This window comes from Atractosteus spatula, chromosome 1, assembly GCF_055471065.1.
Source record: "Atractosteus spatula isolate fAtrSpa1 chromosome 1, fAtrSpa1.hap1, whole genome shotgun sequence".
NCBI classification, from domain to species: Eukaryota; Metazoa; Chordata; class Actinopteri; order Semionotiformes; family Lepisosteidae; genus Atractosteus; species Atractosteus spatula.
Genome location: NC_142706.1, coordinates 61,216,010 through 61,242,173, shown reverse-complemented (window position 1 = coordinate 61,242,173; position 26,164 = coordinate 61,216,010).

Genomic DNA, 26,164 nt, shown 5'->3' with positions numbered 1-26,164 from the left:
TGAAAGGACCCATCCATTATCCTGCCAGCTTAGCCCAGGCTGCCAGGCAACATGAATGATGTCATCAGAACCCAGTGACAAGGTCACCCCGGCTCTCGCCCAGCCCGGATCCTGGCACAGCACTTATTCGTCTGCCCTGTCTTGGCTAATTGGAAAGGGGACAGGGATCCTGATCCCCAGTCTTGATCCTCCATCTTGCTACCTCTCATCCTTTATGTTCCTTTGAAGGGGCAGCATTATTTCTTCCTGTATTTGGATGGCTGGCACCGAGTGAGCGTGTGGCCACTGTATCCTTATGACTGCATGTAGTTAACACATTTTTAAAAATAGGGTGAGATGACTTTTCTAGGTTACATCATCATGCGTGTCTTATTACGATATCTTTGATTGAAGCTCTAGGGCATGACGAGACTTCAATATGATCGACTTTAGACATTGCACATATGAAATCCAACTTCAGTGCTGCAGACCTGATATGAACAAGCATCCTGGTTTCTCTTTTTATCACTGCCGGGCCTTGTGAATAATTATCCTTGAACAGACTGTGTTTCCAAAGATGAAATGCAGGGAATCTAAGGGAGGAAGGACCGTCTCAATGTCACACAGGCTTTGGGGCAGAGTGCTGCAGAAATGGGCTTCAGATTGGGACCGAAAACAGGAGATGCACTGCTGCTGATTCTTCTGGGCTTGGGAAAAATGAATCACCTTACAGGCGTGCTTACTTTTATCAATCGCATCAAACAACGACACCCATTTCACATCCAGAATTGCCGAAGTGTCTCTCCCTGAACATGTCAAGCAACGAGATCCACAAGCGCTCTCAGCTTGAGCGCTGAAATCTGTGAAGTGGCTGAGGTTCTACTTACTTTCTCTCTCGGTCTCTCCCTCCCTTCTCCTTTTCTGCTAATCAAGTGTTTACTGTCAATCACAAGTCCACGGGGGCAGCGCCTGTCTTCCACAACACCTCTGTTCGACATCCAAGAAAACGCCACTAATCCGAAAATGAGCCAACCGAGAAAACTCCCTCACAACACAAGAGACCAGCCTATTTTCTTACTAGTGACGCGCTCTCTACTCAAATACTCACTAGAGAATCATACAGCCTCCTAATCCTTAAATGAAAAGAACCTCAAGTTATGGTGTTTAGAACAGAGTTTGGGGGGAGGAGGAGACATTAATCTCACACACTTATACTCACCTACACCGTCTTGCACCCAGGACTTCCTTTCACAGATCTCTCTCATTGCAGTAAACTGCTTACCAGGATAGGCTCTGGCTCCCCTGTGACCCTGAATTGGATGATGCAGTTAGAAAATGAATGGATGCAGAGAAGGAAAACCAAACTCATCATCCCTGAATATTAATAATAACTTTGGAACAATATTGCTCTCTTCCTTCATGTCAGCTCAGGAATTTCTGCTGAACAGGTGTGGAATTTGTGCTGATTCATTTTCTTGTGCCCTGTCAGGTCATTGAAGAGTCAAGCTGGCAGTGTCTGTGATGATACCCCGCTGAATTATTTAACACTCGTCCTTGATTTTCTCCTGGCTCGTACCTGTTCCGCGTGCAGCGCTGGTGAGGGGCAAGTGAGAGGTTAAAAAAGAAGCCGGTCATGTGAATATTCCATGAAAAAAGAAAAACAATTAAATTCAGAAATTGAGTTCACCTCCGCACGCAGACTCCATCTCCCTCCAGTGGCTTTTGTCTCTGCATGTGAAATGATCTGAGAGGCTCTGTGACATCTTTATTTGGAAGTATAATGCCTTCAGCTGTTGCCTTTGTGTCCTCCAAACCCTCTGCAGATTTAAATATCAATAGTTAAATTTCTCTGTGCTGGCGCTTCAGTACAAATGTCAGATACAACTTACTTTCTTGCACATTACAGGGCTTCAAAGGGATATTGCTCTGTGATGCGCAGACCCACACAATTCCATCTCTTTAATGCTGATTGCTCATAGTGTACTGCTTATACTCATACATTTCCTTCCTCCCCTGAACTGGTGTCTAAATATCACAGTCATTGTGATTTTCTTAAGGCAGCAATTAGCTCATTTAAGTCATTGAAACCTAGGTTTTATCAAAGAACCTGAAGGTCTTGTTGTAACAAGGGGCCAGAGGCTCAGAGTGCCTTGTGTTACAGAGAATGTACTACATTTGTAAAAGATACACAAGTGCACACTGATAGGCACAGGTACCATCTCACCATTGGTAAGTGCACATGCTTTGCGAATCATTACATTATTTATCAATATCAGGCTCACACACAGGAGCACTACAAGAGTGGGATAATATTGGAAAATTAGCCCAGGAAGCAACATCTTCCTTGGGTGGTTCCATATACTGTAGTCTCAATGTGCTTTTGTTACTGGGTTGAGAAAGTCTGTAGCAAGTTAAAGGGGTTGTAATGGAGAAAGTTGGGAACCACCGACATTAATCATTGATTTGATCCAGTGTAGGATAAGAGGTTAGATGCCTAAACAGGTGGGGAAAGGGAACGATCACTTCAGAACGTCCATGCGGTTCGGTAGCATAGAATTGGAACTAAACTGAATACTACAGGAAAAGGCCAGTTTTTACAGACCAGGATTAGTGAAGAATCGTTGTACCCAAGCAAGATGGCGCTTGGGTACAATATAAATAGCAGAGAATGAGTGTGATTATGGTGTGAGGAGATGTTCACTGCAGCTCTGTTGCGAATGACCACACTTCACACATTCTGGCCACCTTTTAAAAACTGTGTTCTCGCAATCACAAGGGGCCAGCAAATTCCTTTCTGTACCTCAACATGCTGCATCTGCCCCTTTCTGACAACCCAGGGATCCTGCTTTCCATACTTCAAATTCGTTTTGAAGACTGCCGGACCGCAGCTGTGACCATCAGGGTTCCGCGTGGGCACCTGCCCTCCGCCGCTCCACCCCGCCCGTTCCATCCCGCAGCACCTGGGGCACGAACCCGGGTCTCCAGCGTAACGCAACAGGGAACCAGCCGCACGAGCTATAGGAGACCTCCCCCGCTCAGGGGGGCTGAGGTCCCTGCTACGCGCAGGGAGGGTGATGACGTCACTGTGTCCGAACACGCTCCGCTACACAGTCAGGAAGGGACAAATGGAAAAAAAATATTCGGCTTCATAATTCCAGCGCTGTGAATCCAAGCCACACTGCACTTCCTGGCAAGCAGAGGGAAAAAAAAAACACTGACTTGTGAAAAACTGAAAAAACACGGGCTCACAGTTGATCTGTAAAAACTAAAGCAGCATTTATAATTTACACCTATGAATGCACATTTTTTCTGGAATAGCAGTTGTGATAGTGTATGTACTGTCGAAACATTTCCTGCAGAAGGGGGTGTTAGCATTTGGGGCGAGAAGCCATTGGGGAAGGTATACTTGCTAAATGCATGATGCAATGGCAGATGTGCTGGTTAAGGAGTATGCTCTTCAATCAGAAAAAAGGAGGAGAAAGAAGCAGCTAATTGAGGTATCATCTGACCCCCCACTCTCCCACCCCCCTCCTTCCTCCCTCGATCCGTCTCCCTCCAGATTCCTTTTTTACCTTTTGCTGGCAGTTCTCCGCACCCCACTGCTTGCTGAGCCCCAGACAATCTGGAGGTTATTTTGCAGGCGCTGTAGTCTGGAGATGAGTGTGTGGGGAGGACCAGATGTGCTTCATTATAGCGGCAGTCTAAATTGGGTTTTATCAGCAGTTAGCTGCAAATTAGCTGAATAGAAGGAACTGTTATTCCAACACAGAAGGCTGTTTCCTCTGCAAGCTTCATGAAAAACTACGTCTCCAGCCTGGCTACCCGGTAATTACAGATGGCTGTGATACAAGAGGATCCCCTGTCCATCTCATTGTTCTCCTGCCAAGTGCAGGGCCTCTTTACACAGGTGATCGAAGACACCCCTCTGATGCACCACGCAGAAAATTACCCCACCCCCGACTGACACACAGGACAGAATTCAATCAATGCTCTTTCTTCCAGTGTGCAGAAACTGGGATTGCCGCCGACGTCCTTTAAAAACATTCTTATCCTCCTCGTTTGAAGTCGAGCCGATCGCTTTGTTGTGGCGGAATCGGGTGGTCCCTTTCTTAACCAACCCTGGTTTCCAAGATGGACACCGGCTATAAAGGATGACCAGCACAAAGCTGAATAGTTTTCTAAACAAATATGCCATTCGTTCAAAGTATAGAGAACAAGCACAACGGAAGGCATTTGAAGAATGAGAGCTTACACAGACACACATGGGCAAATCTAAGAGGGATGTAAGGCAAGAAAAGGGATTCTATCCTGGCAAAAATAATTCTCGTTTTGAACCTGTTGGTCCCGTACCCTGGATGTGCCTGGGGGATATAAGGAGTGGTTAGGGACCTGTAGCATATTGCTCAGTAGTTTGGTGTAGAGTCAAGGGGTTTGTTTTCTAAATGTGTACTACCGTGAGCCAAAGTGAAGATCTGAAGTTGGCCATTGCCAATAAAGTGGAAGATTCCATTTCTGAGCAATGATTGCGCTTCCTCATTCTCCAGCTCCCCTGGGTGCTAGAGAATACACTGTTCTTTATATTTTAATCTCGGAGGCTGCACAGATAAATTGTGCTTTCGACAATAAGGAAGGTAGGTGGAGGGTTTGTGCAACATGTGCACAGTGGCATCAGTATGATGACAAGATGTTGCTTGACAAATGCAATACGAGGCCTTGAGCACAAGAGATTGGCGCGAAGCACTTGAGAGACCAGCAGAGAGACAGAGCGGAGTTAATAAGCAGCAGAGCCCCCACCACGCTCACTCTCCCGCACTTTGTATTAAAATTGGGAGGGCGGCAGTGTTGACACAGACACACTTTGTCCTCCACACAGCCTCCCTGCCTCTCCCACCCGTAATGAAGAAGCTAAAGGTTAATTGTATCTAAAAAGGCTTATGGGCTTTTGTATGTTCTATTACTGTGAAGGCACATCCAGCGCCATCTGACCTTTTGTTATGCTGTATAATGAAAGCAGACCAATAAATCAGCTCTGATTTCCCATGTTCTAGTCACCACCCAGGAAGGCTCTCTCTCTTTACTCCCTCTGATGCAGCTTGATTCTCGGATTCTCCGTGCATTAATAACAATTACCACATGAAGACAAAAGAACATGAGGATGTTTTCCCAGCTCTCACAATATGCATACTTCCCCCATATTTTGCATTGGGAAAACAGGAAATCAAGTCACGAAAAACCAGCTTAGATGCTTCTGATCACTACCAGTGGCAGAAAACAATTTGGGGCGGGTCTGAATTGAAATCGCTGTTGTATCAGGTAAAAGAAAGCTAATAAAAATCAGCTAAGGCATCAACACTGAAAAATGTAGTAGTTAAGGTGGTTGTTCAACACTGAAAAATATCTTTTCTCGGTAGATGGAAATTTGAACTTTATGATAAAAGCTATTGAGATAAAACTTGATCGAGAATAACTGGAATGATACGGAAGATTGTGTGCTCCTAGTCCCCGGCTCACCAGGTGACAGCTGCACTTACCTCACCATGAGCAGACTGGCCGGTAGAGCGAGCTGGCAATGACTCAGATAATGAATTGGTCATAAACAGCCCATTTACACCACAGCAGCTCATACATCTGAAGCAATCACTTGAGATGCACCGCCAGGGAGCCCCAGCCACAGGGACTCAGATTAAAGCCTGTATGAGCTGAAACTCAAGACACTGTGATACATATCTACAGGAGGAGTTCTGAAGGAAATGAGGAGGGGGAGGGGGGCTGTCAAAGGAAAAGAAAAAAGATAATGCAGTCCTTTCGGATTCCACTGTTAAAAATATTCATATCGTTCTCATAGCACTCCAAAGTCTTAATCCCCTCCTGCTTGTTTTGAATCTGAAAACTGCCATTCATTTGTGCAATAACCAGTTTTCTAAGGTTCCAGTCACTGTCAATGGCTCTTTTGCTCACATGGGTGTCCTAGGCCATGCCAATATTTTCCCTTTGAAATACCCAACAGCAAGTTCCATTCGTGTCTTGACACACATAGGCCCTTAAGGAAAAGTTGGTATCCTGTGGAGTCTCCAGAGACCCCCAGTAAATCACAGTAGCTGCCACTTCGTCAATAGCTGAAAGGGCTCCCATGGAGTAATCCCAGCCATACCCACTGGGGCAGGATCTCAGTCACAGTCGGCTAGTGACATGACCCTAGTATCTCAAGAATCCAAGGGCATCGCCAAGCTACTTCTAGGGTTCCACACATGTTGCACAGCATAGATCAAGGATAGTAGACTTTTGCATATGGATTCCAAGCGATTGCAAGTTTTTGTTCCAACTAATATTCATTAGTGATCCGCGGCATCTGGGTTAAAGATCAATGAGGTATGTAACTTGGAAGATTGAAAGTCCCACAATGGCATGGAATGAAGGTACCAAAGTTGATTGCTTGGTAAAGACAGGTTAGGAACAATTTATCGACACAAAGATGCTTTCAAATTCTTTCATTTTTAATTACACATCCATGCAATCTGCACTACTGTCACCTGGTCTTCTGGTTGCATTGTGAAAAATGGGAGTAATCAGTTTGAAAGCTATAGCAAAGTTTGTCCTTTGTGTTATGAAAAAGTGTCCCCTTTAAGTATTGACCTACTGTATAATTGGACAGTTATTAGTAGATAATAGTTCAGGTGGGTAGCTGCGTCAGCATGCGTAGGCTGCAAAGGAACAAGTAATAGGTTTATTCCATGCTGAAAAAAAGAAGAAAGAGAACACAACGTTTCGGCCGTGGAGCCTTCTTCAGGTGTCACCTGAAGAAGGCTCCACGGCCGAAACGTTGTGTTCTCTTTCTTCTTTTTTTCAGCATGGAATAAACCTATTACTTGTTCCTTAGTAGATAATATGTTGATCAGGAATGCATAAAACGTGCTGTAATGGAGGTACTCAATACTTAAACTGAGCTGTGTCTGAGAACACTTCCCAGAATCCATCCATCTTCTAACCTTCTTCCAATTCAGAGTCGCGGGGGAGTTGGAGCCTATCCTGGCAAGCAACAGGCGCAAGGCAGGGTACACTCTGGAAGGGACACCAGTCCGTCTCATGGCAGACACACCGACACACACACTTGCTCCTAAGAACAATTTCCCCAGAACCCAGTTACTTATCAGTATGTATTTAGACTGTGGGAGGAAGCACCCAGCGGAAACCCATGTGAACACAAAGAGAACATACAAACTCCATACAGATAGTACCCCAGATCCAGAACTGAACTCAGGGACCCAATGTACAGAATCGTGGCTTCTTACATGATCCAGCAACTGTTATTATGACAAGCTTTGTGTATTTCAGCCAAATACTTAAACTCTTTAAATCGAAAAACCAATTTTAATCTGGAACAGATTTTAATGAGCTGTTCAGGAAACAGACAAGATGGACAGAGACAATGGGCAAAATAAATCACAAAATGAAAAGCCTTTTCTTAAAATGAACACCAAAGCTATTAAGAATGATTTCATCTTTTTGCATCTAGTTATCTCTGTGTATCACAAATACTGTCTTGATTTTATTTTTAAACTGTGCATGGAGGGAAACCAATTAGCATACAAAAGTCAGGATCGGAAATCACACCAGCAATTAAGAAGTATCAAGAAACTGTCTTCCCTTAATTGCTGGTGTGATACAACAAAGTGCCCCCATCTCTGTCCCTAACTTGGGGCTCCGCCATCATCCTACCTTGCCATATCACCCGCCCACGACTCTCAATTAATCTCAGCCAATCAGCAGTCTAATTAACCAGCTGGGAAACATGGCCAACCCCCACCCCCTGACTACTTCCAATAACTGTATTCAATCCTGTCCTATTTTTATTCACAAAATTGATTTAAAAATAATCACTTTTAAAGTATTTAATACTAATACTCTCTAAATTAGCAGAACAGTAATTAGAACTGGCAAAAGAGTGCGTACATACACACTGACAATCAAGCAGAAGTGTCTCTGCGCTGACTGCCCTTAATTATTAGACATCCAGATCTCAAAATATACAGCATCTTCTAAGATTTGCAACCCCGCTAGTATCTAAGGAGAGATCAATACCTAACGGTCTCTCTTTAATGAAAAAAACATACTGTGACAAAGCCCATGCAAACAATAAAGCATTTTAATTAAAAAAAATCCTGAGAGGAGATGAAACAAAAATGTCCCCTAATTTTTTGTTAGGTTTGATATGACATGTAGGGCATTCCAGCCCACACACCACAAGGTCTATCTCCCCTGCGCTGTAATTCATCTGGATCTTTTGATATGATTCGCCAGCAAGCGCAAAAAATGTTTTGAAGTTGCTCTTGAGCATTGTATTTCTCGTTCTTTAAAAATGCAGACTAGCTGAAACCTAGTTTTAGGCGTCGTATCTCCTGTTGGATTAAGTTTCTTTTTTCCTTCTGTCCCGACACCTGGATGCAGATGCACTAAATGGAACCAGAAGAAAGTGACGACTATCACTTGACTTTTTTTTTTTAACGGCAGCACGTCATCAGTATGCTGAAAGCAGGAAAGGTGCGGAGAATAAAGAACAAAGGCAAGGGGGTGCATAGCAAGTAACAAGGCTGTGCAGAATGAAGCACCTGGAAGGGATGAACCAGGGGCCCGCCAAGGACAGCGGTGGTGTAAGTACAGTACCTTCAGCAAGCGTGTGTGAGCGTGCTTTAAATATCAACATCGGGGCCCTGCGTCTCAGCCAGCCTCCTGGGGTGGCATCTGGGGTCAGTGCAAGTGAGCCGCGTCTCAAAGCTGCCAGGAATGGTAATTAGCAAGGAGACGGGGGAGGCCAAGAGAGGTCGGACCAAGGGCAGCTTCTAGGGTGGGGGGCTCTCCTTGTCTGATCCAATTAGAGGCTATTCAATTGTCTAATGTGGCCAACACCACCGCCACAGCGTTTGCACTTAGGGGATCACGGGAGGCTGCTGCCATGATTGACTCACTCCACTGTACTGGCATGATCCTCCTCTTTTATCAAGTTATTGTCCTAGTTGCCTGAATTTCCAAGAAGGTGTGTGTGTGTGGAGGGGGGGGGACTGGGGCAGCCGACAGTGATTAAATCAGGCTGAAGGCTCAATCCCGACTGTGTCTCACGAAGGACATTTTCCTTTTTTTAGATTTGTTTTTTGCAGGATCTTTTATCATTAGTATTGAACGCTTCCGAGAAAAAAAAAACATCTCATAGCTTAGAGTCACATCTCAATGTTGTAAAATTAAAGAGGAAAAGAACAATGCTTCAGGTAGTGTTCTGGATCATCCTTTGCCCATGCATTTCAGAATTTGTTCTCGCCCATCAATCTGAAATTCTACCTTGATGCTTAGATTCACAGGGTTGCATTTGCCACTAACTTAGAGCCATACTTGTGTTGTACCAACTGTGAAGAAACTGGAATAGGATTATATATAGCAGTCATCCTTGCACCACTGCCCTTTTCCTGTTCTCAGGAGGATTACACAGTGTCTTGGTTGGATAAGATTGTGACATTAGTTGCAGTACATTTACAGAAGTACTGCTGAACTACTGTATCCACTGTGAGCTATGCACACATACAAGGGGCAAGCACTGTGGTATTATAGATGCGGTTTAGCATTGCAGTATTACCAATAAGGTATTCACCTCGAAGAAGTCACTGTATACTAGCTGCTGCAGTGCTAAAACTGGAAATCTTCTTTGCTGTAAAGCTGCAGGTTTGAGACTGTACAAAGAATGGCGCAGAACTGGTCCTTCTCACCTCCCCTTGTTCAGGAGCACTCTGAGCATCTGCTGCTTTGACAAGGGCACCCATGGGCACAGTGCCTTGTCATCAGGAGGCAGATACCAGGGCAGGCAGCTCAGGTCAGCCAGCCTCCCGGCTGCTCTGGCTGACCAGGAGAACATCTGGAAAGAGGAGCAGGCCCCGCCGGCGCCGGGCCTCACTACACTCTGCAATTAATCATCACACTAAGCAGGGAGCTAACCCAGATCCTTCAGTCCCGCAAGACGGATTCTCTCCTTTGCCTTGTTTACACTTGCTGAGAAAGGTCTTTAAAAAAAAACTTTGAAAGCAAACAACACAAGGTTTAGAGGAAAAATTCTCAAAATGCTTCTTCCAGCCCTGCAGACAGACGAGTAATTGTTTTAGCTGCAGTCGAAATGCTTCGGTGGGGTGGAGATTTTTTTTGGGTGTTTGCACAGCACTGCAAATATTTAAAGATGAACAGCAGCCCCTAGCTTGGCACTTGGCATACAAATTGCTCTCTGCCAGCTCAGGCCAAACTGTCCAACCTACACAGTGAGCAGCAAACCCTAGGGGCTTAGTGTTTGCATTCAGCTAGGCCTGGCATTGGGGTACAGGGGTACAGAGCATGGTACAGGTGTTAAGGTCATTACTGATGAAAAATTGCAGGTAACTTCAGCAGTCCTAGAAGACACCCCCCCCCCCCCCCTTAGCTCCTTCTGTGGGATAGGGGCTAGAACCGCAAGCCCTTGGCCAAAGTGTTATAATCTTGGTCCAATAATAACAAGGGCCAACACCTCCTCCACCTCCACATCTCAGAGCCTAGACAAAATGTCATATTTGTAACGCCATGTTAATGATTAGTATTAGAATAGCACTGAATTGGTCAGACTTTACACAAGTTCCCACAGCCTCTCCAATGTGTCAGATGCTTCACTAAGATGTGTTTGGGTCACAAAAGATTTCAGAAGGGTAGGAAGGAACACTACAAGCAGAAAACGGGGAAAGGATGTTTGTTTCTACTCTGGTCTGCTACAGCAGACCTTGTTTTGTTTAGCTTCCCGTTATGCGGTAGAGAACAACGGGTTTTCAGAATGTCAAAGCTCCACTTACAACTGCCACTGTGAACGCTAATGTAGATGAACGTCCTGTTCGCACCAGTCCCAAGAGTGAACGGCTACCTCATTGTCAGTGAGCTCAGCCAACCTAGAGCCCCATCACTCATTCCCTTTATATAACAGATTAACTGTGCAAAGCCAATGGGCTTTAGCAATGCATCATTAGCTAAAGGTTAAGGAACAAATGAAACTTTCAACAATAGGTGTGTGAAAGAGGGACATGTAGTAATTATAAATGTGCCTTGTTCCTAATGCAACAGGGGGAAGGGGAAAGCAATTAATCTCCCCGAAGACAACCTGCTCCAAAAGGTTCATTATATGTTCGACTAGGGATGCTGTGAAGAAGGTGATTTTATCAGAACACCGTCTGAAAGTGCTTCCAAACAAGCACGCACCAGGATCCAGTCATGATACAGAAAATGGAAACATTAAACTCATTCACTGCTTCTGCAAACAATAGTTCTACAACCTGTGTCTGGGCATCCTTCATCCTTCCACTGACCCGTGTATCAATTGTTTTAGATGTGTATTGTGAAGAAATCTTCTCAATAGCATTGAAATTTCTTCCTCAAGAAATCAAAGAATTAAAAAGAAAAAAAAATGAAGATGCGACATTCTACTGTACAACTCTGCTTGGCATTACGGTCAATTGTCTTAATGTAGAAAACGGAAAGCTGGAATATCATCTACCTGGATAGTTCCTTGAGTATCCAAGGATGCAACTGCTTCCATTGGCAGCAGCACTTTCTTCAAGGAGCACTGGCTCCTTCCTTCAGCAAAGCCATAGGCAGTGTTAGTATGCACTCTGAGAATATACTGTATACAGTATACACATGCACTTGAACATACTGTATGTAAAAGTGTGCATATATGTGAATATATGAATATATATATATATATTCCAATATAAATCTGGGTCTTGTTTAATGGCTCCAAATGAAAAAAAATCAGGGTAGAGTAGGGAGATGGCAAAGTCTTTGGCTCTGGATAAAATCTGGAATCCACTGAGCATGTGGGGAAACAAGGGTTCGACTGCCCTGGCCTCCACACCTCCCCATCCCCCACCATCTCCGACGCTACCCTTGTTTTAATGAAGAAGGCACCTCTTAAAATGCTTTGCACGGCAATCCTAGGAAAAAAAAAACCTTGTTTGGATTCCTCGCCTTGCTGTGATCAGCAGACCCTGTCTTTTGAGCAGACAATAGGCTGATGTTGACATTGAAAAATTCCGATCTTTAAGGTTGCAGCACAGACAGAAAGAAGCAAAAAGTGTGTGTGTTGATAGGGGGTGTGAAGATGCATAAAAAGGGCAACCAGGAGCATGGAGGGTGAGGCAAAATCTGTATGTGTGCGCACATATCACCATCAATGCCGGAACAAAATTTGATAAAATGTCCCAAATAAAATAGTAATTCCTTATAAACAGATGATTTTAGTGGTGACATCCCAATGCTAGAAATCCTCTTTCTTGTGTAAACAAATCAGCATTTTCTTTTAAATTTAAATATATGAAAAAATTCTGCTTTCACCCCATGTGAAAGTTTGGAATAGTAAAAACAGAATGAGAGACAACCTGGAGTCCCCACAGGAATGCAAACGTGTGTGTGTGTCTGTGTTCGAGCAGATTGGACGGGTGCAGAGCCGATTGGATCAATTACATGGTTGACAGGATAGTCCCTGATCGCCAGATCATTAAGCCAAATTACTTCGATATAACATCAGGGTCCTCGGGTACCACTGGGCTGCAGAGCAAAATCGAAACGAGGTGCTGCTGAAGCCAATACATCCTGGGCACAGCAAGGGACCGAGGGAATACAAGATTTATGACTGCCGGCAACTTCCTGGGTTTGCATTCTTCTCAGCCTGTACTATCTGCCGCACCCTCCCCTTCCCGCAGTGGGCCTTGCTTGTTGGCTGCACTGGGGTGGGTTCGCATATTTCCCTGCTCAGGCTCCATCTGTAGCATCTGTTTTTGCTTGTGCTACAATTAAGAAAGTAACTCTCCTAGCCCGCCTTACACAGTGAAAAAGATAAGCAAATGCTGCTATCCTATGTACCCTTCTACTTTCTCAAGGGTAACCCTGCCTGTTTGATTTTCATTTAAACCGAAAGCTTTGCTTGATTTCACCGATTGTGAAGCCAGGTGCTAATGGGTGCTGGGCAGAACACGGATGCCAACCCAGACTCCCATTGCCTGACTGGATGGTTAAATTCTCTTATTCTCATTGCCATTTCAAAAGCTCTTACTGCCATCCTAAAGACAAACATTCCATTCTTTGCCACCTGTTATTGTATCTCTCAATGTAAGTCCTCACTCTTGCCTTGTTTTCCAGACTGGCAGCAGTCACAACAGCAGTGTGGAGTAGCCATCTCGGCTTTGCATTTATTATCGGATGGTTACAGGTTCCAGTCCAGGATGGGGCACTGCTGTCTTACTTAAGCAAGGCACTTTACTCAGATTGCTCCAGCAAAAATGCCCAGATGGGTAAATTTGTAAGGCACTCTGGATAAAAGCATCAAACAAATAAATATTTTCCTGGGCCAGGAACAGCTCCTGCAGTCAGGATTCGTTAGGGGTAGAACACGGAGGTGGCTGCCACTGCACTGTGAGAGATAAGAGCTAAATAATTCATGGGGCTTGGCCTCTGCCGGGAGGTGTAAATATGTTTAACGGTGCACCTGTCCTCCTGACTGTGCATGGCAAAGATAACTTCTCTGATACTGCCTCTTATCTCCCCCTTGATAGAGCTGAATCTACAGGAGGCTGCGCGGCTACAATATGCTTTTTTATTACTGTGAGCGCAAATTTGTCACTGTGGCTCTGATTCTCACCCTCTGTCATCCTGCTGGCTTCTAAATGGCAATCCTCCCCAAGCCTTCTGCCCTGGAACAGGACAAGAAATAGGTTTTATTTTTGGGCCTGTGCTGAAAAAAAAAATAAAAAAAGCTTTCCTACCCTCTTTCCAGGCATCCATCCTTTTGTCAGATATACACTTTCTCTTCTCATTTCCATATATTTAACTCTTTCCTCCACACAAAGAACAAAAAAATCAGGGATCTTTTCCTCTGTGGAACAGATCCCATTTGCTCACCAGCTCAAGCCCTCTAGTTTTAAAAAGGCTAGTTTTAAAAACCTTGCATCTCTTTCAGCATGCCACCTTAACTCCTCCTATCAGAATCAAAAGGGCATAAGCAAAGAGTAACAAGAGCAAAAAACATTTGAATTCATTTTTTGATGATGCTTTAATTTAAGCCACTTCTGTTTACCTGTGTCTCAGTACCAGCTGACAGTTGTGATCGCTGGATCAATTAGGGTACAGTACCTTTCCCAGGTGCAGAGGAGCAGAGTTGCATCTGGGCTTTGATCCCCAGACTCTCAGGATCCGAAGCTCATACTCACTACTTCACACTGTCACTCTTGCCAAACTTTACTCGTCATCATTATCATTCACCCTCTAACAGAAGGGGCAAGCATCCCAGAGCCTGTTCCACTACCTGCCCCTAAGAGATGTCAAACAGATAAGGTCATTAAATATTAAGCAAGGGATCCAATGCAATCTGCTGACATCGTGCCTTTCTTGTAAATGACCACGCAATGAATGCACCTTAATTATTTGTGGTGATATGATTTCCCAGCCCTTGTCTTGAACTTATCATAAATTTTTGCATTCTACACATTGCTTTATCTAGCCAACAGCAGCGCAAGGGCTTTGCAGTGGAATAAATCCAAGCCAAGGAGAGCCCTCACGCTGATCTGTTGCAGAAAAAAAGGCTATCATTACCCATTCACAAATACTCTCCATTTGTTGCCAAGGGACTCATTACTTCATCGTATTGCACAGCTGCCTAGCTTACTTATCTATCACTGAAGTCTGGAGCTGAAATCCAATTTGTATTGGATTGGAATGGTTCATTGACCCCAAGATTAGCATTATTGTTCTTGCATTATTAGTATCAGGTAAACCCTAGATTAGTGTTAATTACTGCTTTAAGAATCATACCATCAGACTTAAGGAAGGAATACCCATTACTCTAAAGATGAAGACAATAAGAGCTGTGGTTGGATTTGGGGATCTCAACTTGGCATTAACAGGGAGCAAACCTTTTCTGGAAAACTTCAGAAATTTGCCGGTCCCCAATACAGTTTGTTCTGCAATTTCAACATGCGCATCTAAGGAGAAAGCTCAACAGAGAATCACGCTGCTGGTTATAAAGTGAAAAAATTAATAATGGAAAAAAGCTACCCTTTTAAAAGCAATGGTGGGCAGAACAGTTATACTATGCACGGCTTTTCATGTGGGGTAAACATTTCAGAGAAACGCATCATTAATTCAACATGATCTACAGCAACTATGTTAAATGCAGGCCTTCTGCAAATTAATATTAAATGTCTGCTACGAATGCGTTGTCTGGCTGCACAACAAGCTGCGGAAAAAAAAACAAGAGAAAAGAAATAAAAGGAGATATCAAAAAGCATTAAAACCATACAGGTGGCATAAACGCAATTATGATGAGCTGCAGTTAAGCTCAGGATGGCGAAGGAAAGTAGATGAAAACTGCACGAGAATGGCTCGTGGTCAATGAGCTGGAAATGGAGGAGAATTGAAATGGCCCCTGGGGTTGTATCCGTGTTCCCTTTGCTAATCTGCACACCGAGGCCCCGGCACAGCTCCGGCTGTCTCCCCTTTAGTCATCTGAGATCCTTAATAATGCGGACGAGGCCTGGCGCCATCTCTCTTTCTTTCCTCTCCCGGGCACGCTGGGCTGAAACCTGCTGCCACCTAGCTCTGCTAGGCTCTGTATGCTGCCTGGGCAGCTGCTCCACACCTTGTGAGCCGGAGGAGGAAGTGAACAGGACCAGGAGGAGCTCCCCCACTGCAGGGGCGACAGGGAGAAGAGCAGAGAGCCGTGAACCAGGAGCCCAATAATCCAGGCAGAATCTTCCTAGTGTCGGGCCCTGAAAAACTAAAACAAAACAGAAGACAGGGAAACGCAATGCAAAGCGTAGCCTAGCGGGGGTGAAGTGAAGTATGGCATGAGGTCCGGAGAACAACAAGCAAAGGGTGAGCGGCACTAAAAACCTTAAACCGTGAAACAGCAGAAGGAAATCCTGCAAAGCTCAGCGCAGGAACGCTAAAGTCGGGTCAAAGCAATTCTGAAAGCTTTACAAGCTCCTTGTGGCAAAGCGTGTCAGAAAGCAGGCTAACCCCAGAACAGCAGGTTCTTCTACCATCATGCACCCAACTTTAGTCAATTCTGGGTTATTTCCTTATCCTAACAGCCATGCATGCAGTGGTGCAGAAGGCTAATGCTTTATACTGGTTTTAATGGTATGCGAGGCATGTGCTTCACTGGAAGGGATTCAGCCAAGCTATTTGTCCTGGAATGATAACATGGAGTCCACCACTGCACGGGAACGGGAACGGCACCTGTTTCTGGAGGTCTGTGAAGTCAAGAGAAGTCCAGAATTTTTTTAAAAATGGGATCATGTTGTTTATGGATGGGGCCACTTGTACCAAGAGGTAGATTATGGAAACTGGAGGCTGGAGTGGGTCATTCAAACAGATTTTATATGAGAAAAAAATCAGGTTCATTTTGTTGCAGTCCTAGTTAGACTCTGAGCTTGTTCGTTCTAAAGGTACTGTGCTAGTGGCACCTTAGAAGCTGTCAGTTGCCAGACATGTCTCCCGGATCCCAGACGGAGGACTTATCGGACACAAGCCAGGTGCCTGGAGGTATTCCAATTGTCTCCTACACTAAATGGGGAGGGAGGAGAGGGAGGAGAGGGGGGAGTTGGGTTAGAAATCCTTAACGAAAATGCTTTCTAACGAGATCCCTGGGTTGTTTTCATGGAGCTGCCCCTCAGCATTGCAGAAACGAGCCAGGGAGAGACACTGAGGAGCTCATTATCAGCAACCATGCTTTAAAAAAAAAAGTTATGCGAGTTCCCTTCATTGCCCTGGAACCTGGACTCTTGGATTAATTTGCTTTAATTTTTCTGAACTTCTTCAGCTGCTGGCACACCGTTTGGTAATAAGGGAGAAGGGCAAACGAGCTCAAGTGCTCGTGTCTGATGTGTTAACAAACAGACAAGATTGAAAAGTCCTCGTCTCTCATTTTCTCACAGCTCATCACATGTCACCCCCATATCACCGTCAGCCAATCCGGAGTTTGCACTTAGATTTTGAAAAAATTAAACAAGTCAAATGGGGACAAAACCATAAATGCACTTGTGGTGGCATGACAGGATTTAAAGTAGGATAGGAGAGGAGGCTGGGAGTACAGCATGAGACTGTCTTCATTAGGTGCAATAGCATCAGTTATCATATGCCAAAGAATTCAAGATTCTCTACTCTGATTGGTTGGAAGGTCTACAGGACTCCAGGGCCTGTCAATATGATGGCATGATGCTGCTCAGATCTTTGCAAAACAATGCACATCATTTTCGTAGCACTGAGCATGCAATACACTAACATACTTTTTTTGCAGTTCGGTTTTTCGATTTTTTAAACAATATTTATTTTACCCACCTACAAAAAGTCCCAGGTTGCTGCAGACAATTAACAGTTCCTCTGAAAGTAACAATACAAAAGCTTTGTCTGCAGAAAAAAAACCCACAGAACTACAATTAACAGTTTTGCTCCACTTGCTTTACATTTTAATTGCTTTGCCGTCAGACGTCCTCTGGTGACATTTGGTGTGAATTTAAGATGAAAAGTGTCCCTCCTCCCACCCCAGCCACTGTCAGCTTCTTTTTCCTTTGTTTAAGTTAATTGGACAACAGTCCGGTGTGACACCCTTCCAGAGTCCCAGGCTAGTGGTGCTTCTTGTGGTGCAGAGAGACTCGGGGAGGGGTGTGGGGGTAGTGTGTGACAGGGGGCACATGGTGTCCTCGATCAGCCGATTAATCTGGACAGCGTGGGTGGGACACGCAGGGTCAACACATCTGATTGGAAGCACTTATTCAGAAATAAAGGGCACCAAGATGTTGCGAAATGGAGAAAAATGTGTGATTTCCCTAATTACCTGGTCTTTTTTTTTTAACAGCGATGTACTGCAAAAGGTTGCCTCCACTCCGCTACTACCCTCTCTGGATTCTTATTTTACAGCTCCACGTTAATGAGAAATCAGAGCCCTTGCTGAAGAACTCTGGTTAGATCACACTAATCACAAGGGTGTTAATGCATTACCAAGTCCCATTGTGAGAGTCATTAATTGGAAACCTGATGGGATTTGAGGCAACCAGTGAGACAATGAGGGCGGAGTTCTTTCATAGTTCCAGGCCTAGTTCTCTAGACTCCGTTTGGAAGCACTGTGTCACGCTTGATACCTGTCAGTGCTGCCCTTAATCACAAAAGCTTCCATTTAAAAGTCAGAAAAATAACTTTACTTCAAAGAGGGTGATTTGTGAATGATTCAGCCCCGGTCTTCTTCCATGTTTTGGAAGTCGGGTCCGTGGTAATCTGTTTGAAAATCTAAAACAGGGATAGGCAATCTTGGCTCACCCATTTTTTAAACACCACATAATTGCATGACTTTGAACTTTCCCATTCACTCATTACTCAGTTGATCTGTTACTACTTAATTGACCCAGGAGCTCAAGATCACCTATAACTAAAACTACATTTGGAAGACTTGCACAGACTTGTAATTGCGTGAAGTGGAAGAGCCAGGTTGCGTACTCATAGCCTAAATAATTGTCATGCTCTGAACCTCCACATCCATCAATTTCCTAACTGCTGCATCAGTTCAGGGTTGTGGGGGAGCCAGAGCCCATCCCAGCAAGCAATGGCTGGAAGGCAGGATTCACCCTGGCCCAGACACCAGTCCACCTCAGGGCAGTCAGACACAACCCACGTGGAGATGGGGAGGAGATTCAAACTCCATGCAGATAGCACCCCAGCTCCAGAACTGAACACAGAGGATCTGAAGGACATTCAAACTCCACCCAGCACCGAACCCAGGGCTCCAGTGCTCCAAGGTAGCAATGCCAACCACTCTGACACCGTGCTGCCTGCTTTCATCTTACGGTCAGCTAAAACAAAAGTGACTCCGCCGCTTCCAAATGGCTCAATCACAAAGGCACTTACTTAATGTGCAGCCCAGACGTTCCTGGTTGTCCCAACACTGGTCCTGGAGGCCCACACGCCTGCTGCCTTTCATTCCCACTCAGCTTAGTAACTTCATTAAACTGCAAGGCTGCTTGACCGGAATATGTACAAGATTTTTTTCTATTCCAAGGTTCGGGATTTTATTTGATTTATGAAAATCCAAAAACACCCAAACAGTCCCAATTAATCCTCGTAAAGTCAAGTAAGGGTTCTTTTGTTGAATCCAGAACTTGGCTGGAATGAAACCAGGCAGTTTGGTGGGCATCAAGGTCCAGGATGGGGAATCTCAGTACAAAGTATTATGTTTAATGAACTACAAGGCAGCAATGTAATGAAATTAACAATTTCTTTAAACTGTATAATCTGTTGTAAATTTACACAGTTTTGTGGAAAAAAAATGGCAAGGAAGTTGAGAAGGTAGTGTTACTTGTGCATTAGGCAGTGGAACAAGTTGCTCTTCAGAAATGCAAGCAATGAAGCATCAAAAAGGCAGTGTAGATTTAGCTTTAAATGCAAAGATAAATTCAAACACTTTAAAAGCAAACAATAATGAAATAATAAAGATAAAAATAACACCACACTTCAATATCTGTGGGGCAAATATCTGAACAATCAATTGTACTTTGAATTAGAAAAGAAATATCTTGTCCTTTTAAGTCACGCCGGCATAACTTGTAGGAATGAACAGCCCTGACCTGCTGAAAAGCAGTTAGGGAGCTGTTCATCTTCGGTACTTGCCGATTTTCAGACGCTGTGCCCTTTTCAGCATATAAATGAACAAATCCCAGCTGCCTCCTTCACATTTTTTCTAGCTTTCTATGTGTAACTCATCTTTTGGAAAGTAGTATGGTCTGCAACAAAGCGGCCATTTAGCCTCAGATCAGGACTTCAAAGTCCCCCCCAATAGAAGGAACACCAAAAAAGAGAGAGGGGACAGAACTGAACAAACAGCCCGAAATTTCCATTTTCAGGCAGATTCAAACAGTCAGTTTTTATTTTTTTAAGATGAAGCACTTGAAGCTGGGTGTTGAATTATGTCACTACGCTGCTTTCGTTTCTACAACACAGATACCAGAATTAGAGCTTGTTCTGCCCTCGTGCCGAAGAGCACGAGCTCCAGAGATGCCGTTCTCAGCACCACACATTTCGGCCTTTTGATTCGGCAGATGAAGGGCTGCAGGCTGGGAATGAGGGAAGGAACAGCGGGGAAAGGAAGAGAGGAAAGAGAGAATGCACAGGGAATGATACAGAGGGAGAGATGGAGGGAAAGAGGGCAGGGAGGAGAATGAGCCACATGGCACCTGCGACCATGTCTCCTGGGTATATCCATTTTCTGTAGGTTCTTCGGATGGGGGGGGTGTTTTTGACTCGATAATCCTGCTGGAGTCTGAGCACCCCCCCTCCACCACCACCAGCACCCGCTAACCCCCCCCCCCCCAGGGAAGAGAGAGGTCCCTGGTACCTGTCAGTGTGTCTGTGCTCCCTTCAGGCTGAACCAGGGGGCGGCTGTCACACAGCGCACTTCAGAAGTCACCTTTTGGCGAAGGGAATCTTAATGAGCCGGAGGGGGCGGGGGGGGGGGCGAGTGACAGATGGGGAAAAGAGCCTCTCTGACAGGTCCGCTCCGAGCTGCTGGATTATTCCAGTAATTTATTAGCATTGCGTTTAAGACCTTTATCTCACGGCACTGACAACTGCAACCTGTTTGTTTGTTTCTCTTTCTATTCCTGTTTATTTCTGGTGTTTATCTCTCTACATTTCTATTGTGTGCAGATGGCATTTAAAATTCACCTCTGTTCCCACACTTCAAATTAGGGACCAGGGATTTAACTTTTACATTACAAATCAGATTATATTAAGAAGGTGATTAACCTGTTTGTGTTGACCCCTGATAATGTGCAGCAGTGTGTTAACTAGAAAAGCACTCCCATCTCAAAATGCTTTATTAATGTATAACCACGTGGATACACATGGATAGCTCCTTTATTACACATTTATAATGTGTAATTTACAAACCCATACACCGGGGCCCTGGGTTCAATTCTGGACCTGGGGTGCCATCTGCGTTGAGTTTGTATGTTCTCCCACACGAACACAGGGTTTCCTCCAGGTGCTCCAGTTTCCTCCTGCCGCCCCAAAATCATACTGACAGGTTAATTGGCTTCTGGGAAAATTGGCCCTGATGTGAGGCCAGATGCTTAATTGGACAATTTAGCAACACCAGAGGAACATCATACGTGTTCAAATTCCTATATTTAAGCTGACTCCCATACACCTTGAACTTCAGAGGTTACACTGAAACGCTTTGAACAGACAGCTTCCTGGACACCACTAAGCTCGACAGGTGTGGTTACACCATATGCTGTCAAAGAACAGGCTGATTCGCTCACAGCTCAACATATTAACCAATCAAAACACAACACTTTGTTGGACAAGCAGCAGGAATAGTTGGAACAGGGTGTGGAGTGTTTTCCACAAGGTGTGAAATACTGTATCTGCAGCCCTGTCTCAGTTATTCTAGATGTCCAGCTAACAGGACTTCCTTCAATTAAAGTGGTGATAGTTTGTGGAATTGAACTGCTCTGCATATTCTGCTAGCTCCACTGGTTCTTAAGAGGATTCAAACTAGGGGTAACAAAGAGAGCCTTTATTCATTGGGCAGTGTCAGAGGAAGGGATACTAATATGCTGGTAAATTAATATAAAGCAATTAAAACAATCCAGTTTACAGTATGTCATGCAGACTACTGCCAAAAGGTTGGGCTGCTTAAGACAAACTGCCTTATTTTCTGAATTCACTAAGAGCTTGTGGTCACTCAGCTTGGTTTCACTTAGCGTGGAGATAAGTCAATGTCTCCAGAGCATAACAGTACATGGTAGTCAATAAAATGCTTTCCATTACAATTGCAAGAAATAAAAGCTAATCTTTTGGGGTTTTTTTAGAAATGGGATCAGACAGAATGTTGGGATAGGGGTTAGTACAGTTGGCTCACAACTCCAGGGACCTGAGTTTGAATCTGGCCTTGGACGCATGTGGGGAGTTTGCATGTTCCCCAGATCTTGTTTCCTCCCACCTCCTAAAAGCCTACAAGTTAATGCTGACCATTTGAAATGAAAACATTGGGAAGAATACCCACTGGAAAAGGACAGGGCTGGGACTGTTAGCTGTGAGACCAGGATGGGCTTAAACAGCATCAGATAGGAATAACAGGCTTTGCGATACAGTAAAATGTCATGTTTTTTTTTACTGAACTCAGCACACCCAAGCAGAAGTTTATTAAATCATCTCCCTTTGAACTGAAGCTGAAGAGATAAAGCAGCTGAAAGTCAAAGAGAAGTTCAGACTAAACCACACATCACCCCCCCCCCAAAAAAAAAAAAAACTTAATTCCCAGAAGAAGCAAAGCAGAGACTGTGTCAGACTATTGTTCCTGCAGAAATAACAAAGGTCATCACGACAAGCTGCGAATGGAATTATTATTCAGTGCTATATTGGAACTGCAATGGAAAATGTCAAATATGCAATTAGATCAATTTATACACACAGTATTGTCTTCGTGCACTTGTGGGAAGCCAGTAAACACATAATTAATTACAGAAGGCCTGTCTCCACATTTTGGCAGTAATTATTTTTTTTTTTGTGCACATTTGTGAATCTGAATCTTGCGTGGGGTGATCATGATTAATTAACAGGTCACCTCCAAATTCAGTTCTGTGGAACAGGAAGCCAACGCAACTGAACAAGTGGAGATTTTTTCTTTGGGGGTGCTAGGCGGCTTCATGGGAGCCATTATCTGTCATTTAGGTTAAGGTATTACCAAATAAAACGCTATCCAAGTTGGCACTGCAGAAAGACGACATGTTGCACATCTGGACAGACAGCAAGCTGTTTCTGCACATGGCAGGAAAAGCACAGGCGAGGAATAAAAACAAAAACTTTATTCTACAGTATATATAGCACCTTTAATAGCAGCTTCGCAAAGTGCTTTACAGTAGGTGTGAAAAATCAGTTTTGAGGATAGCAAGTTACAAAACAAGCATATAAGAAAGCGATTAGAGATGCAGCAGAAGATATAAGGTTGTTAGAAAATGGAGCAGACACAGACACTAATTAAATAAAAGCCTTTCTGAAAAGAAAGGTTTGGAGTCTGGATTTAAGTGCATTTGGGGTAGGTGACTTTCTGATATCCTTAGGGATAGAGTTCAAGAGCTTTGGGACGCAGCAAGAGAAGGACCTGTCACCCACAGAGTGCCTCTGGTGCTACGCCTCTCTTACTAGTTTAATTTTTGAACTGCAAGACTATATCAGCATTTACAGAATGGCACTGTAATAATAATTACTATGTCTTTCTCACACCTGAAGAAGGCTCCACGGTCGAAACGTTGTGTTTTCTTTCTTTTTTTTCCGCATGGAATAAACCTATTACTTGTTCCTTTGCAGCCAACGCATGCTGACGCAGCTCCCCACCTGAACTAGTAATAATAATAACTCCTAACACTTATATAGCGCTTTTCTGGACCCTCCACTCAAAGTGCTTTACAGGTAATGGAGTCTCCCCTCCACCACCACCAGTGTGCAGCCCCACCTGGATGATGCGACGGCAGCCATAGTGCGCCAGTACTCTCACCACACACCAGCTCTCAGTGGGGAGGAGAACAGAGTGATGATGGGGATTATCAGGAGGCCATCATTAGTAAAGGCCAGGAGGAAATTTGGCCCGAACACTTACGTGTAATATTGTTATGTAATATTCATAACCAAAGCCAGACGTTTGTTTCTTATTTCAAAGCTGTTTGATGCTGTGGTTTGCTTTGCCTCAAAATATCCTCTCCACTCTGTGACCGAAGCAGCAAAACCAATAAAGATAAAAAAATAACGATATTTTGAAACTACACACCGACCAGCGACTTCGTCTCAACGTGAGTATTGACAAAAACAGCAACTTCCTCCGTATGTTTTACCACAAAAATAAATAAAATAAGAAACCGCAACTCACCTTTTCAATATCAAACCTTTCATACGGCTTCTTCCAACCGTCTTCGCCAGCTGCTGAAGATATTTTCAAATGTCAGCGCTTCTTGATGGCATCACCACAATAAACTGTCGGAGGCCTAATTTTAAAAAAAGGAAAAACATTTATAGCGGAGGAACGCACGCGCACTATGAGCTCGCGGGTCGAGAACAGATCGCAGACGTTTCAAAACTCACCGTAACCAGTATTTTGACAGAAAGTTTTCAAAACATTAAAAACCGCCTCATCTACCAATCTATTAGGAGGCCATGATTGGTAAAGTCCAGTGGGAAATTTGGCCAGGACACTGGGGTAACACCCTACCCTTTTTGAGAAACACCCTGGGATTTTTAATGACCACAGAGAGTCAGGACCTCAATTTTACATCTCATCCAAGGACAGTAGCATTTTACAGTAACTACTGTATAGTAGTCACTATACTTGGGCATTAGGACCCATACAGACTGCCAGGTGAGTACCCCCTGCTGGCCTCACTAACACCTCTTCCAGCAGCAACCTTAGTTTTTCCCAGGAGGTCTCTCATCCAGGGGAAGCCCAGGCTCACACCTGCTGAGCTTCAGTGGGCTGTTAGCTGTGAGTTGCAGGGTGATTCGGCTGTTCAAGACCAAGAAACAGAATTACACAAAGCTGACTCAAGAGAAAACATGTAGGAACAAAAGTAAATGTTACAAACAAGCACGGGAACAAAGTGGACGTTATATTACAACTACTGACTTGGTTTACAAATGCTTGACCAACAGTTTTAATACCCACTACACGTGGTGAGATGCTAAGTATTTTTTGGTACCAGGAGTCTTTCCTGTAGCACAATGTATCGATTTAATAAAACCTACCCAGAGGGTTCTCAGTCCACCTTTGTGTCGTGTAGTGGTTTGCTATTCCCAGAAGTATTTTTTGCCTCTTCTGCTGAGACTGACCACATGAAACCCGCAAAAATAAAGACACAGTACTTGGACAAGAGACCTGAAAATCTGTTTATATCCGGCTAGTAACTCGTAGATTCACAGTTCAGGTGTCCTTCAGACCACTGGCCATGTTTTCTCGTTGTAACCTTTACGTATTATATAAAAGCATTTACCTTCAAGGACTAGAAGCTCTTAATTGGTCAGAGAACGTGAAAAAAAGCACCACAGGGTCTACTGACACCAACGCCTTGTTCAGTGGGTTGGGATGGGTGTCCTTTATTTATACGCAGTAGGGCTGGGAACCATTAAAGAGACAGGTCATATTTTTGCCATCAAAGGTGTTATATAAACAAAACAAAAAAGGTTTTCTATGCCCTTTTGGAAATTGTCCATGAACTTAAGGTTTTTAAAGGAATAACAAACTTCCATTTTTAGGCGTATGCATACATTTCCTAGATGGGATAGCTAAAAAAACGCGCTCAAGAATAACAGACGGGAAATTCAAGTGAAAATAAGCTCTTCCCAGATCTCCACTCATCTCTTGAAGGATTCCAGAGCAGAGCTGACTGGTGTAAAACCGCTCTATTTTCAGCCCGAGTGCGTCTCCTCCTTATTTTTGTCCGTGACCTTCATGACCTCATTTCATCACAGAGTTCGAAGAAGGCAGTGTGAACGACTCCGTCCCTTAAATGATCTCACCTTGAATCAGATCCCTCTTGCGGCCTCCCCTCCTCCAGGTGAAAGAGGTTCGATTCTAGTCGCCCGTCTCTTTGTGACATTCCTGTGGGGTGTTAGGCTTTATTTTCCCAATCTGTGATTCTGGCTGGATTGTCACCTTAGCGTCTTGTGGAGGGCTGGACTGAAGCGTCTTAGTGGCACAGGAGTCAAGGGACTCTTCAGTGTCAGCGTAACAGAACTCCGAGTGCAATGAGTGCTTGTTACAGTGATGGGCAAAAATTCCCACTTTCGAAGAGAGAACGGTCTCTGGTTTGGTGCTTATATACAGTAGGCTGTGCACCTTGGGCAGTTAGTAGTAGTTACTAGTAGTTGTGCCTGCATTGGCCCATCAAATCCTGTGTGCAGTCATTGATGCTCTATTAATACATGATGCATGCACTGTACTGAAGCTCCTATTACTTATGAAGAGGTATGTTTTATTTCAGGACAAAGCAGCCAGATATTTATGGTAATCCCATCCACCAATTTTCTAATTACTTTACCTAGTACAGAGTTGGGGGGGGAGCCGGAGCCTATCCCAGCAAGCAACATATGCAAAGAGGGA